Source organism: Alligator sinensis, unplaced genomic scaffold (genome assembly GCF_000455745.1).
Source record: "Alligator sinensis unplaced genomic scaffold, ASM45574v1 scaffold309_1, whole genome shotgun sequence".
In the NCBI taxonomy this organism is placed as follows: Eukaryota; Metazoa; Chordata; order Crocodylia; family Alligatoridae; genus Alligator; species Alligator sinensis.
In genome coordinates, this window is record NW_005842080.1 from 1,251,566 (window position 1) to 1,267,566 (window position 16,001).

The following is a 16,001-nucleotide window of genomic DNA, read 5'->3' on the forward strand; positions in this document are numbered from 1 at the left end:
CATTAGATATTTCTCGCACCTTGCTCAGTAAAGGATTTTTTCATTTACATTGCTCATTGATTACTTATTAATCAACATATTCTTGTTTTCACTGCTAAACAAAATGGATTTGCTGCTGACAATGAGTTAACTTAAAATATTGAAGGAAAGTGAGTGGAGAGCTTACAGGAATAATTTGTCCTCAGATCCAGGGTATCCAGATCATAGCAGTGAAAACCTAAGCATCTAGTGGAAAACATCAATACAAGGTTCATCAGAGATTTCAGTATGTCCTTCTGTGGTAGAGACATGTCTTGGAGTTCCACACATGCAACCAGCCTCAGACACTTTGGCACCAACAGCCAGCACCTTGCTACGAAGCCCTTCTTAAATAGGTGGGTTCTTTTAGATATTCCCATCTCATTTGCTGACAGTTTGCTCTCTCATATTGCCTGAATTTAACTACAGAAAAAAATACTTGGGTTGGATAGGCCCCTCCAAACGATGTAAAGGGAAGGGAAATTTTAGCTGTGCCGAATTTCCAAGAGTTACTCACTTGCTTTTGGACAATAAGAACCCAAATTAATATTGCTCTCAGATCCTGGGACTTTGGAGCTTACAAAAGAAGTTTCCATAAAACTGGGAGACTTCGTTCACTCCACCATTCTGTTATTCAAAAGAGGGAATTTCTGCCTGAGAATTAACCACCCGTACTTGCTTAATGGACATTTTTTTAGATCTAGTGCACGAAGCAGAGCAGAGAGAGATGACAGAGGAAGTGTATCGTTTTAATTGATCAAAATTATCCTTAAATGTTTCCTAACATTAAAAAGCTAGAAATGAAGTGACATTGACTGATATTTATTCTGTTATATCTTAAACTCTGTACAGATTTGGGATCTTCAGATAGACCTTTCTCCTCTGAAGTTCCATTTCTTGAACCTTCTTCTCCAAAACAGACTTGGGCTTCCTTTGAGTGAGTGAAAAGCTCAATAAGTCCTTACAAACATAATGAAAAATTAAATTTTATCTGAATATGCCCATGTTAGAGCCTAAAACTAAGAGATTACAAAATGCACACGGTTCTTTTAAACCTCTGAAAAGTTGTTGTTGTTTTTTTGTTTTGTTTTGGGTTGGGGGGGGTGTTGGGTTTTTTGGGCAACCCAATCTACCAACATTTTACTTTCATGCTCACATCCGGGCCATATACAACCTGCCAATTCCTCCTCGGCATCTGTACAATTTGTTCTTTTCCTTTTCATTCCCACATCTGAGTCTTCTCAGATCTTCATTACCAGGGACCTACCAAAATCAAGGAGGCAGGCAGCCGATTTCATAGCCAGTCACCATTTTCATGGACTTACCAAGATGCCCACCCCCCACCTCTGATTGGCAGATGAGCCCCAGTGGCCCCACCTCTTGACACTGATTAGTCAAGAGAGATATCCATCATGTGGCCCACCATTCACCACTGATTGCCCAAGAGGGCTGTCTGTCATGCAGCCCCACTCGTTGCTACTGATTGACAGAGTGGGGCAGGGCCTCATGACAGACAGCACTCTCAGCCAATCAGTGCTGACAAGTGGGGGTGGGGAGGCCACCATCTTGGCTGCTCCCCTCCAGACTGTGTGACCAGGCTACAGCAGCCATGGGGACTGCTGGCCCTCACTGGGATGCCAAAACTTTATTTTTAGTAAGGTTTTTTTTTGTGGATTTCATGGACAATCCCTACTCATTATATCCTGCCTTGGTGACTTTTTTTTACTGCAGAGCTGTATGATCTTCGGAGACAGCGTTCACTTTTTAGACCAGTCCCTTCCCCTTCCTCAAGTTACTAACAACTCACTTTACACTCATGTTACACAGATAGTGATCCCGGCAGCTGTTCAAGGACACACATACTAGTGAGAATCAAAATGAACAACCTTCAGACTTTCAGCTGTCACTGAGCTGTGCCAGTGACCTAGCAGTGAAACATGCTGTGGTCCATTGAGTCCCCTAAGCTGTCCAGTTCCCTGGCTGTCGAAACTTCCACTGGCTGGTTCTTCTACATCTGCAAATACTGGAGCCCAGCCGCTGCTGTTAGACGGACTCAGCGCCTAGGCAGGAGGAACTATACCAAACTGCTGAGTAAGTGAAATTAGCCAACAGTAGCTGGCAGAGAGAGAAAAGCAGATCGAAGGAGGCTTTTAAAAACAAAATGGGCTATTTGGAAAAAATGAGGAAAGGTAATGGCCTGCTGAATGAGAGAGGTTATTCCTGAGGTTACTGACATGCAGATCACGTGGCTAGATATCGTTTCAATTTGCTGGGCTAATTTGATACTGATAAAACGAGAGACTAATAGCACTGAAGAAATTCAGGCACAGCAGAAGCTTTCACCAGGGAAACTTAGTTAATTCTATTGGTGGTAGGAAAGTAATTGTTCCTCTGCTCCAAATCCATGCTGTTCTTTGGACAGATGGAAAGATGATAAATCTGCAAATGGTTCTGTGAATTTGGAGAACTCCAGACTCAGCTGGTGAAGTTCTGGCCAGGTTCCTTTTGTAAAAAGCATAAGGGAACAGAAACACACCACACAAAGGTAACTGGCTTTGGAGAACAAGCAAGCCAAACCATGCCTGCCCATTTGAGTGTCAGCATTCCTAAATGTTACAGCACAATGACAGATCATCATTACTGAATGACAGGTGAAATTCTCCTTTTAGTTTTATTGCTGCAACGTTATTCAGATCAATGATGTGGGGCAACAGTGGTATACTAAGAGAATTTGGAACTCCTACATATAATTGAACTGCCATTGTTACCATTGTACAAGACACTAAAAAGAGTTTCTTCCCGAAGGGTCTGAGGATGTATACACATGTGTTTTCCAGCTTTGCTGTTACTTGTCAAATAACCTAACTGTATTCTTTCTAAGGCAGATGAATAATATCCTAACACCCACTAGGTGTCACTAGTTTGCTAAAGATTTAGTAAAACAACACAAAGCTAACGCAGAGATGCTAAATTGTGGGGAAAAGTAGACAGTCTGTCTCCCTTGGTTGCTCCTGATCTTTATCTTTGTCTCTTGGCTGTCTGTCTTCTGCCTCTGTCTTCCTATCCTACCTATTTTCCTCCTTTCTCACCTGCCTCTTCTGCTTGTGGCTGAATTCACCTCTATTTACCTTTCACATTAGTCACTTGACACTTCTTCTTTCAAAGAAGAGTCAATCATTCAGTTTGTCAGATGGCATTTGAATGGTGATGCACTTTGTGTCAGTCCTGATAACTGACAAGTAAAGAAGTGTAATGAAGTAGTACTAGCTGAGGCAGTAGTCATCATTTATTCTACCCATACAGTTGCAAAACCAATACTGTTCCCCATTTTTTCCAAGTTTTATGTTATAGTTGCCTCCTTTTCTTGTTCTGTTAGCCTTTCTCTATGCAGGTTCGCAGATACTGGAGTGAATAAATAGTATCCTCCTACTTCCAAAGGCTATAGAGTTGGGTTCCTCCCAGTATCCTGCTGTCTAGTGGCACAAAGTGGAGACCTAGAGAAAAATGTCACCAGAGAGAAGCAGTTTCTCTTACAAATGGAAGTCCACTCATAACCAATCTAGCCCAAGAAATCTGTCATTTAAAACTAACAAAATACTCTCTTTCTGATGCTATGCATATGATGAATCAGATTCAAGCTGTTTCCTGTCAAGAAAAGGCGGGGGGTAAGAAGGCATTACTACCTTGCACAGGGAGTAATACTGCCAGTTCAAGGGCCACTGCACTTTCTAGACAGTTCCTACCCAAAAGAGTTTACAATCTAGGTTATGACAAGATTAGGGTTGTCAACTCAAGAAAAAACTTTACTGATAATCTGCACACTTTTTTTACTGATATTCAAACTTTTTTACTGATACAGTTTACTTAATGTAAATCTAACCCTTCTGCTAGGCCCTAACAAGGTCTGGATTCAAATGTAGTGGTTTAACACCAACTTTTAACAGAGTCTTAATTGATTGCAGCAATGGTTTTACACCATGCTTCCCCCACCTCTGGGGTTCCCTACTTACCCCCAAACCCTGACACTTCTGACGGGATCCCACACTGTGCTTCCCTCTTCATTTCACCCTTCAGCCTTGCCCTACTAGTTCCACTTCCTCCAATGCCTCTTCCCCTCCTCCCAGCCCCACAGCCCTGTCCTGGCTGCACCACTTGCTCTCTGTCTTACCCAGTGCCTCAGACTACCAGGCCCTGCCTTCCTTTGAGAGGAGCATCCTTTACAGCAGGGGTTTTCAACTGGGGGTATGCATACCCATGGGGTACTTGGGATAGCCTCAGGCGGTACACAGCAGTGGGCACCGCCGCTGGCATGGTCACTGATCAGCTGTTGGGGGGACACCCCCCCAGCTTGTCTGGCAACTGTGGGACTCCTGCCTTCTCGACTGGCCACCGGGGGTACACTGACCCAAAAAGGTTGAAAACTCTTGCATTACAGTATCATAGACAGACACAGTGGCAGCACATGTCTGGGTGGGGGAAGGGGAGAGGGGGAAGCAGGAGGCTATGGAAGCTTCTGTGAGCTACAAAGCCCTAAGAGAATGTTCCTTGCAGGGTGCTGCATTGCCAGTCAGACACCAGGAGGTGCTGCTCTGCTTTGTCTGCCTATCAATGCTTGCCTCCAGTCTCATTCCAACAATGGAGCTTCAATCAAGCTCAGGGCTTCTTGGTCTTTGATGGACAACTTGTTTGTTTTTTTTTACAGATTTTATGGGCAGGTGTTTTTAGCCCTTTTTATGGTCTGTCTGTAAATGTATGGACAGCTGGCAGCCCTGGACAAGATACAACAGCTGGATGGTGTTGGAAACAAAGCACTACCCTGGCTGCCTAGATGTATTTTACATCCTTCATATAATTTATGAGAACTGTTGTGATTCTCCATTAGATGAAGATCCCATTAACTACCTTTGAAAATCCTTTTACATTGTTATCTTAACAACTGTCCAACTACAGTCCTGTAGCTCAATGAACTCAGAATTTTGTTGATGTAAAGATCCACTAAGAACTACAGGACTGGGTACTAAATTTTTTTTTCTCTCTAAAAGGTTGAACAACATAAAATTCAGTGCAGCATACAAAACCAGATAATTGTTATCTAATTTCCTTTTTTTACAAGGGCTGTTTTGAGATTCAGACTTTAAAATGTTACATAAGCACAATGTGTATGTGATAGGGTGCAGTCATGCTAGTTGCTTGCTCTGGGCTTCTTTCTACATAAATGCATTTAAAATGACTCCGGAAAGAAGACTGTTCCGACTTCCTTTGCTCTCCTTCTGCATGTCATCCTGAAACTAAAATTTCCTGCTCAGTGCACTGAGAAGATCCACCCCTGGATAGTAGTAGCTTCAATTACTGTAAAATAAGACTGAGCAGTAAAGTAATCTTTTAGGAAGGCACATGGTTTGGAGACTGCTGGATTGTACTGGAACAGATTCCTGATTTTAAATCATTGGGGAAAATTGCAGGAGGTCTGGGTCCTTTTTTCATTCCCTTTTTCCTTCTGAAAGAAATAGACTTTTGCAGCTTCTTAGTTGTAAAATATAGTAAAAACTAATAATGTAACAATTTACTATCAGGGCAAGAAGACTCTTTTTTATAGGTTTTTTGGTTGCTCCTGTTAATAAATGCAAGCCCAGTTCTAGCCCCAGTTGTACCTTAGTGTATGGAGAATGCATCACAGTTTCTTCAGTTAGATTGGTGGTACTGCTTGATCCTGTGTTCAGACACCTTCTCTTTGGAGCACCTGATACATTTGAGAATAATTTGTGTGCTGTGAGAAATGGCTGAGGACATGCATGTTTATGCTACAAAGGCTGTTGTTATAAGCACCGACCACTCTGCTCCTCCATAGTTTTGTGCTTAAATAGATAAATATACTTACAGAGTTTGCTGCTTTTTCCCAGATGGTGAAATAGAGATGACTCAGGGCCTTGTTACAAATTAATTTTAGGTGGCTCCTGGAACTCTTAACCCCTGAATTGTCCATACATTAACCCCTGAAACTGGTTTTAAGCACATTTTAGGAGGCTTTAAGTTAAACCACTCTGGGGCAGGTTTATCTCTGATCCATGTTACTCAGCTCGTGTTCCATTAATGTGTGGTCACTCCCTACAAATGAGCTGCCCAGGTTGTAGTCCTTCAGCATCCCGGGATTCAGTGTCCTCTCCCTCGACCTCCTATGTGAACAAACTTTCTACATCCTGAACTCTACTGCTCAGGGAGCAGTTATGGCACCAAGCCAACTCCCCCTCCCACCCCCAGGGATGTGACCTTCCCACTCCCCAGTGTGTAACCCCAAGAAAACAGCCGAGAGGGCACATGCCAGTTTACCCAGGTTGCAGGGCATGGATGGGTCCAGGAATAGAGTCTGGAGGCGGGGCAGAGAACAAGGTAGGGGAGAAGATCATGTCCCCATGAGCTGGGGCTTCCTTCCTGGGGCAGGGACAGTAGCTCCCCCAAAAGTGCCTTTCCTCACCACTCCCACCTCCCAACTACCCCAGGAAGCACGACCAGCAACCCTGCACCTTAATCCCAAATCCCAATTTATTAAAACATGAGACGTTCTTTAATTTACTTCCTCTCTCTTTTTAAAATTCATTTCTTTTTTTCACTTTTTATTTTCTCCCTCAGCAGCTGACTTGCTTCATTTCACCATCCTTCCCCCACCCTCATTTCCTTTCCACCTCCCATTTCATTATCCACCCCCATTAACTCTACCTTCCAGCTTCAAGTCCCAACCCCGCACAACTGATCTCTCACATGTCCTCAACTAGAGCAGGGATAGAAGCAGTGACCACTCACCAGCCCTGGAGTGGCTCCTAGTCCTGCCTGTGCTCACCAGCCCTTTAGTGGCAAGTCACAACTGTGTAGGTAGGGGCCAATGAGAGAAATTTTTTAGCTTTACAGTATGACTCCTCCAAACCCAGACTAGCACTAACACCGATCAACATTTGAGCAGCTCAAAATGCAACATATGACAAGGCCCTCAGGCTCAAATCCCATGTTACTAACCATTATCATGTCACCTTTTGTAATATGTCTTTATCTCAGCCTTTAGTCTAAGTAAAAAGAATCAGAGAGTGTTAAAGTGATGCTGTAGCTGTGATGGTCTTATGCAATTATGCAGGAACTATGCAAGAGCCAAGGATTTCTCAGGGTAATATCTTTTCTTGGATCAACTGCATAGTTGGGATAGAGATAGACAAGTTTCTAATGCTCCGTTGGCTGTCATTGCTCAGACCTGAAGAAAAATGTCTTGCATTCAGCAACTTTATCCCACCTATTCAGTTGGTCCAATAAAAGATATCACCCTAAGAAATCCTTGCTTCTTGCAAAAAGTAGATAGGAAGAGGAGAGTCTGTCCTCAACTTGCATTAACACTTTTTATTTAGGACTCAAGCAGGGTGAAATAAGATCACACATAAACACTTAAGTATGACAAGGGCCCCTCTAGATGTTCAGGTAAAGGCGCAATAGGATCTGATGCTGGATCCACACAGTCATGCCTCCTGCCATGCCACACTTGCATGGCAGATGGCATGATTGTGGGATCCAGCATCAGATTCTATCACGTCTTATTACCAGTGCAGGGGATCCCAGGATTACCATCTTGGGCTCCCCCTGTATTGACATCTAGTAGCAAGTTCCCATGGTTGTGAGTCTTGCAGCTGATGAGACTCCCAGCTGCAGCAGCATCCTAACATCCCCACAGTGGGATGGTGCTATGGCTGGGAGTCCTGTCAGCTGTGGGACTCCCAACTGCGGCAGTGCATGGTGTGCCCCTATGTCTGAGATAGGGCTGTATGAAGCTTCAGTACCTGATTCAATTCGGTGGAGATTTGGCTCGATTCAGTGGCTGAATCTCCAAATCTGAATCAAATCAAAGGACCCTTTAATCTCTCTGAATTGAATCAGAACCCTCTAAATTGATTCAGAGAGATTCAGCAATTTGGACATAGACACAGCTTTAAATGTTTTTTCTATATCTCTCTAGGTAGCAGGCAGCTCGTGAATTCTGCGATGCTAGGGTGGATGGAGCGTCCCACAGGAGCGCAGGGAGCTACCCAGCGTGCTCAGCAGAAAGTAGACCAGAAGCACTTCCGGGTCTGCCAGAGAGTGCACAGGGGGCCCCCCAACCTCCCCACCCCGGGTTGGCGACTGGTTCCTTCTGGGTCTGGGGGGGGCACCCAGGGTACCCCCATGGCCGATCGCCAAGCCAGAGAGGCACAGGGGCTCTGCGTGCTCCCTGGCAGACCTTACTAGTGGACTGGAAGTAGTCCCAGTCCACTTCCAGGTTCACCACTGAGCACACAGGGGGGCTCCCCGTGCTCCAGTGGGACGCTCCATCTGCTCCAGCATTGCAGCATTCACAAGCCATGCCTGGTACCTCGAGGTATGTAGAAAAAACATTTAAAGCTGTGTTTATGTCCGAATCGCTGATTCTCTGAATCAGCATTGAATCTTCAGATTGAGCTGAATCAAATTGGGGACAGTGATTCGAATCAACTAATCGAATCACTTTCCCTGATTCGGGCCAAATCCAAATCGAATAGGGCCCATTTCACACACCCCTAGTCTGGGAGCCCTAGCAGCTGACTATGCCTAAGCCCTGTCAGCTGACTAAAAAGTTATTACACATTTTCCAGCTCTAACTTTATAGCTGCCTGGATCTTTTTAAGGCGTGATACTTCTTTTGCATGTGTAGCTAGTCTAAATTAATTGTGCAAGTACCAGGTAATTATAATATATATAACATGTAGAGGGGATGTTAGGTACCCTTGAGGTAACGTGGGATGTGGGTCCAAATCTTGATTTCCCTTTATGTCTCCTTTTTGCCCTTTACTCGCTCTCTTTCTCTGTGCCTGTGCTTATCCCTTATGCATTTTCCCATATGAATCTCAGCACAGTGTTACCTCAATCTGTGGTGACAAAATCTGATAGATAGGCTGTACAGGATACCTGTAAGGCCTGTGGAAGACACAACCTGGCCATTTGTCTTTGTAATGACATTGCTCTAAAGAAGTCCTTTTAAGTTAGTTTATATGTAATATAGTTCCTTCCTGGTTTTATCCTAAAGAATTTTTTGTTTGCACTTGCATAGCTCTTTTCATTCAAGGATTTCAAAACACTTTAGAAATGTAATTATGTGTTCTTACCCTTATTTTACAAATAGAAAAACTGAGGTACCGTTAACTTGCCTAGACATTCATCCCTAGTTGATATACCAATACTTATCCTCCAAGTAGTAACGTGAAGCCATCAGCTCATTGCATATAGACTGTCTAATAGTATTTACTTTTGATCTTTGCTGATCTAGGCCAAATTTGAACTGGTAATTTAGAAGTGTCAAAACCTCTGGCTACCAAGCCCCTTAGACACGGAACAACAATTCTCTTCCCTTGTCTACTCACAAGTGCCACTCCTGTTCTCACTATTTTAAAAATGGAAACAGGAAGAAGGAATCTTAAGTCAGACATTCTGCCTCCAAAAACACTGGTGAATCAGAAAAGGAAGAGCCAACCTGGATCAGGCCTTTTCGCTTCCACTGAAGCTTGACTTCCAGCTGACCTCAAAGCTTTTACAGCTTAAAGAAAAAGAGCTTCAGAATTGTTAACAGCTATTTTATTACAGCTACAGATTGTGAGACTTGCATTTTATTGGAATGCCGCATTTGGCAGTTTTTTGCATTTGGCTGCAGTGTGCAGTTTAAGGCTTGTGGTTATTCTGACATGTTATTGTTAACCCCACGAGTCCAGGATTTTGTACTTGGACAAATTAATGCAATGGTATTAGTAATCGATGGGGCAGCGACTTTGTGGCACAGTGGCTCAGTACAGTTGCTTTTCATTACTGAAGCCCTGAGCTCAAAGTTCAGAATACACATTGCAAAACTGCTCTGTGATGTTAAATTGATAGTCTGGCCAGGGGAGACCCTCAGCTGTGCTGTCCAGGTGATGTTAGGAAAGATAATTGCGTACAGAAAGTGGGTGCCTTATATCCATTTCAGTACAGCTTTTTAAGCCCAATTCTCAACTTCAGGGAGAGATGAAGCTGATCAGCCCCTTTTAGGCTCATGCGTGTGAATATTCATATCCATTAGCTCCTTCTTTCTGTTTGCCTAGCAAACTAAAGCTATTTTTTTCAAAACAGCTCTCACCAGAGCTCTACTCAAAGCAAACACCCAGCAGAAACAGAACTATCCTTGCATTGACTTCATTTGCAAGCCAGCACTTTTTTCTTACTCATATTTGAATTTGTAGCTCACTTTGCAGGGCCTTAAAATAACTGTAAAACACCTTTGCCAAAGCCATGCTGTAAAGTAACTCTTTAACCTTTCCTGGGCAGCACGTTTAGATGTCTGTGATTAAAGTTGGGCTGATCGATGCCAAAGGAACCACAAATTTATTTTGGTTGTTTTCTTATTACAGATTTAGCTTGACTGTCAGGAGTGGAACCAGAGGTTGAATGAATGACTCCCAGCAATGCTGCTTCAAGCTGGTGGAGCAGAGCTGCTCTGTGGGCACCCCAGGAGCTTTGAGAAAGGTGAAGGTGCACTTTTCAAGCTTCTTTCTTCATGTTTACATTGGGGGACACCCAGGGGCCTGCACCCCAGCTGTCAGTCTTCTTTGTCCACTTATTAACGTTTCTCATTTTCTGACATAAATTGTCCCTTTGTTTTTCTGTCCAAATGATTTTATCCTACAATCCCAGTGTTGCCAAAGGCAGCTGCATGCTTCTGCTCTTTTCCATGTGCTTATAGAAATCATACAAGCATAGAAAATTAGGGTTAGAAGGGACTTCAGAAGGTCATCCAGTCCAACTGCCTGCTCAAAGCAGAACTATCCCCAACTAGACCATCACAACCAAGGCTTTGTCTACCCGCATCTTAAAAATCTCTAAGGATAGAGATTCCAGCCTCTCTAGGTAGCCTGTTCCACTGCTTTACTATCGTCCTCGTGACCAAGTTTTTCCTAATATCTATCCTAAACTTCCCTTGCTGCAACCTGAGACCATTGCTTCTTGTTTTGTCATCTGCCGCCACTGAGAACCGTCTTAGGGATGTGCAGAGTTTGGGTAAGCGAGGGCAGTCTCTCTCTGCAGGAGCTGGGCACAGATGTTGTGAGAACTGCCTCTTGGGCTGATGTGCCTGCATTTGTTCCTCACAGTAGAGTGGTTATTTAACTACTGTATATTTTAAAGGTGGAGATACCATTTCTATAGGATATCAGCAATTGTTCCCAGAACAGGTGAAACATTAGCCAAGCTTGTTAATTCCACTGTATAGCTAAGTGGAAACTAAATATACTGACTAGCCATGCTTGGCAGCACAACTAGTATTGTTTGTTGTGAGACAGTTGTTAAAGGCAAAGATTGATTATTATTCCAGTGCTAGAGCCAAGCCTCAGCTCCTGTTTGTTTGACTTTCCAAATCTCCTTGGATTGCCATCCATGGTTATAAACTGTTCTGTTTTTCAACACATCTTCTCTGTAAATTGGATTCATTTGCAAAATCTCAAAAGCCATTTCCCATGTATCACCCTGTTGGATCTCACCATCCCAATTCATAGTTCAAGCAGGTTGCTATGCCATAGCAGCTTTACAATGAATAACTAGTCTTCCTTGTCTTAAATTTGCACAGGTAATCAGACCCATGCTGTTCCTTTGGCTTTGGACAGATGCAATGGAAATTGTCCTGATAACTTTTCATTGAGAATGATAAGAGATTACTTCTAAGCACCAAAAGGAGTGTTAGGCCTTCCCCAGATGGAGGCTCAGCCCTGGCTAGAAGAGTGTAGCCTATTATAAGACCCGACACAGTGAGATCAACAGACAGGATGGGGAAGAGAAAGGGAGAAGGCTACAGTTACAAGGCCATGCAAGGCCTTAGGGGCAATGCAAGATGGGTAAATGCACCAGGGAGGTGCACTGTGGTTCTATTCTAGCGTGCTAAGTGGTGGGGAGGGTCCAGAACTGAGCCTTTGCCTGGGGCCACCAGAAAATAAAAGCCACTGCTTCTGCGTTTGCACATTAAGAATCAACCATAAAGATTCACAGGAGGAGGAAGGCCTTATTAATACAGCCATTCTTGCATTGCCTTCAGCATGACAAGACCCACTGTGGACATAACTTTTTAAAATGTACTACAGACATACAGCATATATCTAGTAAAACTATGGATGAGGTTGAAAGGAGGCTTTTTTGGACTGAGCTCCAAACATTTGCCATACGGCTACAGAATCTTCTCTGTAGAGGTTTGCTGAGAAGCTCTCCTCAGAATCTGTCACTTTTCCTAGTCACTGGATAGCCTTTCAGATTTAACAAGAGCATCACACCTATTTGGCTTTCTCCTGAGGATTCATGTCAAGGCTTTTTTTTTATTCTGTTAGTGGTGAGGATGTGAGGGAGACTATACAATGCCCTGCTGCTTCCTTTTTGTCATCTCCACCAAAAATGATGCACATTTCCAACGTTTGCAGCACTGGTTGGCTTTAACTTTTGATACGGACCTGTCCACAGGCCTCAGCGATTGTTTCACGTTCTTAAGGTGAAGCCAGGAGCAGGGGAATACTCCATATTAATGAAGGCCCTCTGGAGCTTGTGTGTGATATCTGGCTTACTTCTGCTTCTTATTCATTTTGGACATAAGAGGGAAAACCAGCATTATCAAATTGCTTCCACAAGAATGCGGTTCTTTGTGCCAATGTTCCATGTCAAGTTTACTGCTTAGCAGAGGGCAGGATTGGAAAGGAGTTTCTAATTAGCTTAGATCCGCTCGGCCCTTAGAGTTTCCGTACCTGAACACTTTGGGCACAATGTGCTAATATCAAGAGAACCAGTATGTTGAGATAACTATGGTTTTAGAGTGGAATTTTTTAAGAGCCTCAGATCTTTTAAATGCAAATGACATGGAAATTTTGTTGAATTGCAAACTCAGAGCAAGGACCTTCTATTGCCCTGGTTGGTACAGAGCCTAGCTCAACTGGATGCTGGGTCATGACTAGGGCTTCTTGGCACTATAGTAATTCAAGTAATAATTGAATGTCAATGGAACGTGAATGCTTAACTCTGTTGGGCTTCTTTGAAAACCCCAGCCTTAATTATTAGAATTTGAAGAGCTGAGAAATTGTGGAGGAGTTTCTGTGATTGCCAAATCAACTTTATAGTTCTTCTAGGGTGAGATCCAACAACATTTAATACTATGATAACAACAGTGGGGTATCCTGGTAGAATTAGCTATATTTTATGTTTTATAGAAAATCAATGAATATGTTTACCATTGTCTTCACTTGACTCAGTGCTAGCTTGTGCATTCCTGAATAGGGAAGTCACCCACACTGAACTGTGAGGGAACTGCCCCTTTAATAACATATATCCAGCATTAATGACCGTTTTGGCTGACATTTGTACTGGGCTTAAGGGATCCTTTGGAAGAAATGTGCTACAGAAATGAAAACTATCTACAAAGAGATTACCTGCCAATCCTTGCTGCTTGTTGATGGGAAATCATTACATACCATGCCTTTTTAAAGATATCTGTGCTAAGAAACTCAAAAGCAGCTGTGTAGCTTTAAGGATTAAGGTGGGACCCTGACGGAGTTTGTTTCCAGATTCCCAACAGCCACTTTCTTTCAACACAAATGAAATAAATCTCTGACACAGGCACAGTGTCCAGGCCCAGTCCAGCTGGCCATGCCAGCGGGAGGAAAGGGAGCATGCTTTATGAAAATGCCAAATCGTGTGTGCTTTTTTAATTATGTCATTTTAATCAGGAGGGAAAATACGACCATTGCAAGAAGCCACAGTAACACTTTCTCCATCCAAATGTTCCCGTGGCACTGTAAATGATGGAGTAGAGCACAGTGAGACTTGTTTCCTGTGCATGGTGAAAAATCCCAGAGTTGGAATGAGGGAAAAAAAGACCCATTTCCTTAGCAGAAAATGATCTGTTCTAATGGTGCCTGTTGTGGGCCGTCATACAGCTGCTGGGAAGGGCTAAGTTTGTCAGACTTTAGAAATGTGACAACTTACACTAGAACTGCCACATGTTAATGCAGAGCAGGGAGGTGGGCGAGAGCCCAGTCCTGCACGGAGAGGTATGTAAGGCAGGCTGCCTCAGGATTTCACATGGCACTAGGCTGTCCCTGCATACCTCATTGCAGAACCAAGGCCTTCCACACTACTTGTTTGAACCAATATTCTCCTCAATAACACAAGCAAGCCTGCAGCCTTCAGAGCCCCTGTAGGGTCAGTGGTGCTGGAGAAAGACAACAGACAGGTCTCCCTAGCGGTAGTGTCCCATAAGGCAAACCAAAACCTGTGAAGTTTGTGAGAAGCTGGTCAGCATGAGGGGTGAACACAGTGTAGCCCTCATTTAGCATCAAACATGAGCTGCTTTTCATAATACTGAATTATTCATTTGGGCCCCAACTACAACCTGATATATCTGCATTACCTTCACTGGAGCTATGCCAGTTTTCACCAGCTAAGTGTATAACCTATGGTCTTCAGTCTTATGTATCAGGCATTATGTCAGTTAAAGTGCCTTCATAAAGGTGTGAGGAGAGAAGACTGAAACAGAAGTCAACTGTCCTGATCCAGACTGTGCTAGAGAATATTGTGGAGAAACATTTATTTGCTTTTGTGATCCTTTGAGCTCATCTGCTTCCCTCCTCCTAAACTTTTTTTACATTTGTCTGGGCACCAGAAGCCAAGGCTGCAGGTAGAGTAGTCAGGAGAGGACTTTTCTCATGTGAATGTTTGGATATGCCAGGTTTTTCAGGATGTTCTTTGCCTTTATTATTGCATCCTTTTTTCCTGGCACATAGTGCCTTGTTCTCTTTAACTGGATACTTGGGCCAGCTTCCTTACTATGAAGTCACCATTCAGGTTCATTTGCTGTTTTTCAATCTGATGGTTCATTTTCATGTTCTTTCTGGGTAATTGGTCAGGCTCCTCTCCACCTTGGCATGTTTTCACTCTGTTCCTCCTGCTTGTGTGGCTCTATACCCATTTTCTTTCCACTGGACCTAGCTGGTGCATTCTTCCATCTGGAAACCCACATGGGAAAAATGACATGAGCGAAAGGAGATTTGTTAAATTCAAGGATGAATTCATGGACTTGGGGATAAGGCTGAAGAACAGGTCAACAGAAGTGATCTTTTCTGACATCCTTCCAGTGCAGAGTATATGAATAGTGAAGATTTGCAAGGGGTGGGGAGGGGACCAGTTGTGTACAGGGGAGGGTTTGAGCAAAGAAGACACTAAAATGGCTTTTGAGAGGGGACAACTATTTGGATTAGATTATCTCTGGTGAGATAGAGAGAATACCAGCATCTTCAGTACAGATCTGGTAGGACCACTTGTGTACCCTTTAAATTGGGTAAGAAGGCAAGAGCCCCAGCTAGCTGAAAGATTGAATTTTGATCTATGAATTACCACAAGGGCTGTACTCTGGTGAGACACTGGAGCTCCCCAAATCTGGGATGAAACACAGGAAGATTGGGGACAAAGTCTCTGCTGTGGAGATCTGGTTATAGATTGATCCTCGAAAGGAGACAGGGTGAACTCAAAAGGGGAGATAGTAACATCTGGGGAGGTTATAGGGAGGTTAGATGGTGTTAAAAATGGCCATCTGATCTAAACTAGTTCATCCATGTGCATACCTTGCACTTAAATCCCTAGTTAGGTCATTCTAAGTGCGAACTGTACAGACGTTCCAGGAAGGTTAGATTGGTCAAAAAATAGCTGACCCAATCTAATTTAAGATTGGATCAGCTATTAAGATTAAGATTAACCTTGGAGAGGTGCATTAAGTTTGGTCTACCTGAACACAATCTAGCTAACTGAACCTCTATAGACATTCCCAGTGCAGCCCCAGCCCTGGAGCTGAACTTTTCCTACCCCACCAGCACCATATTATTTTTAGCTCCTCAGGCCCTCCCCTCACCCCCAGAGGGACAACTCCCCACCCCCTTGGACCAGCTGGA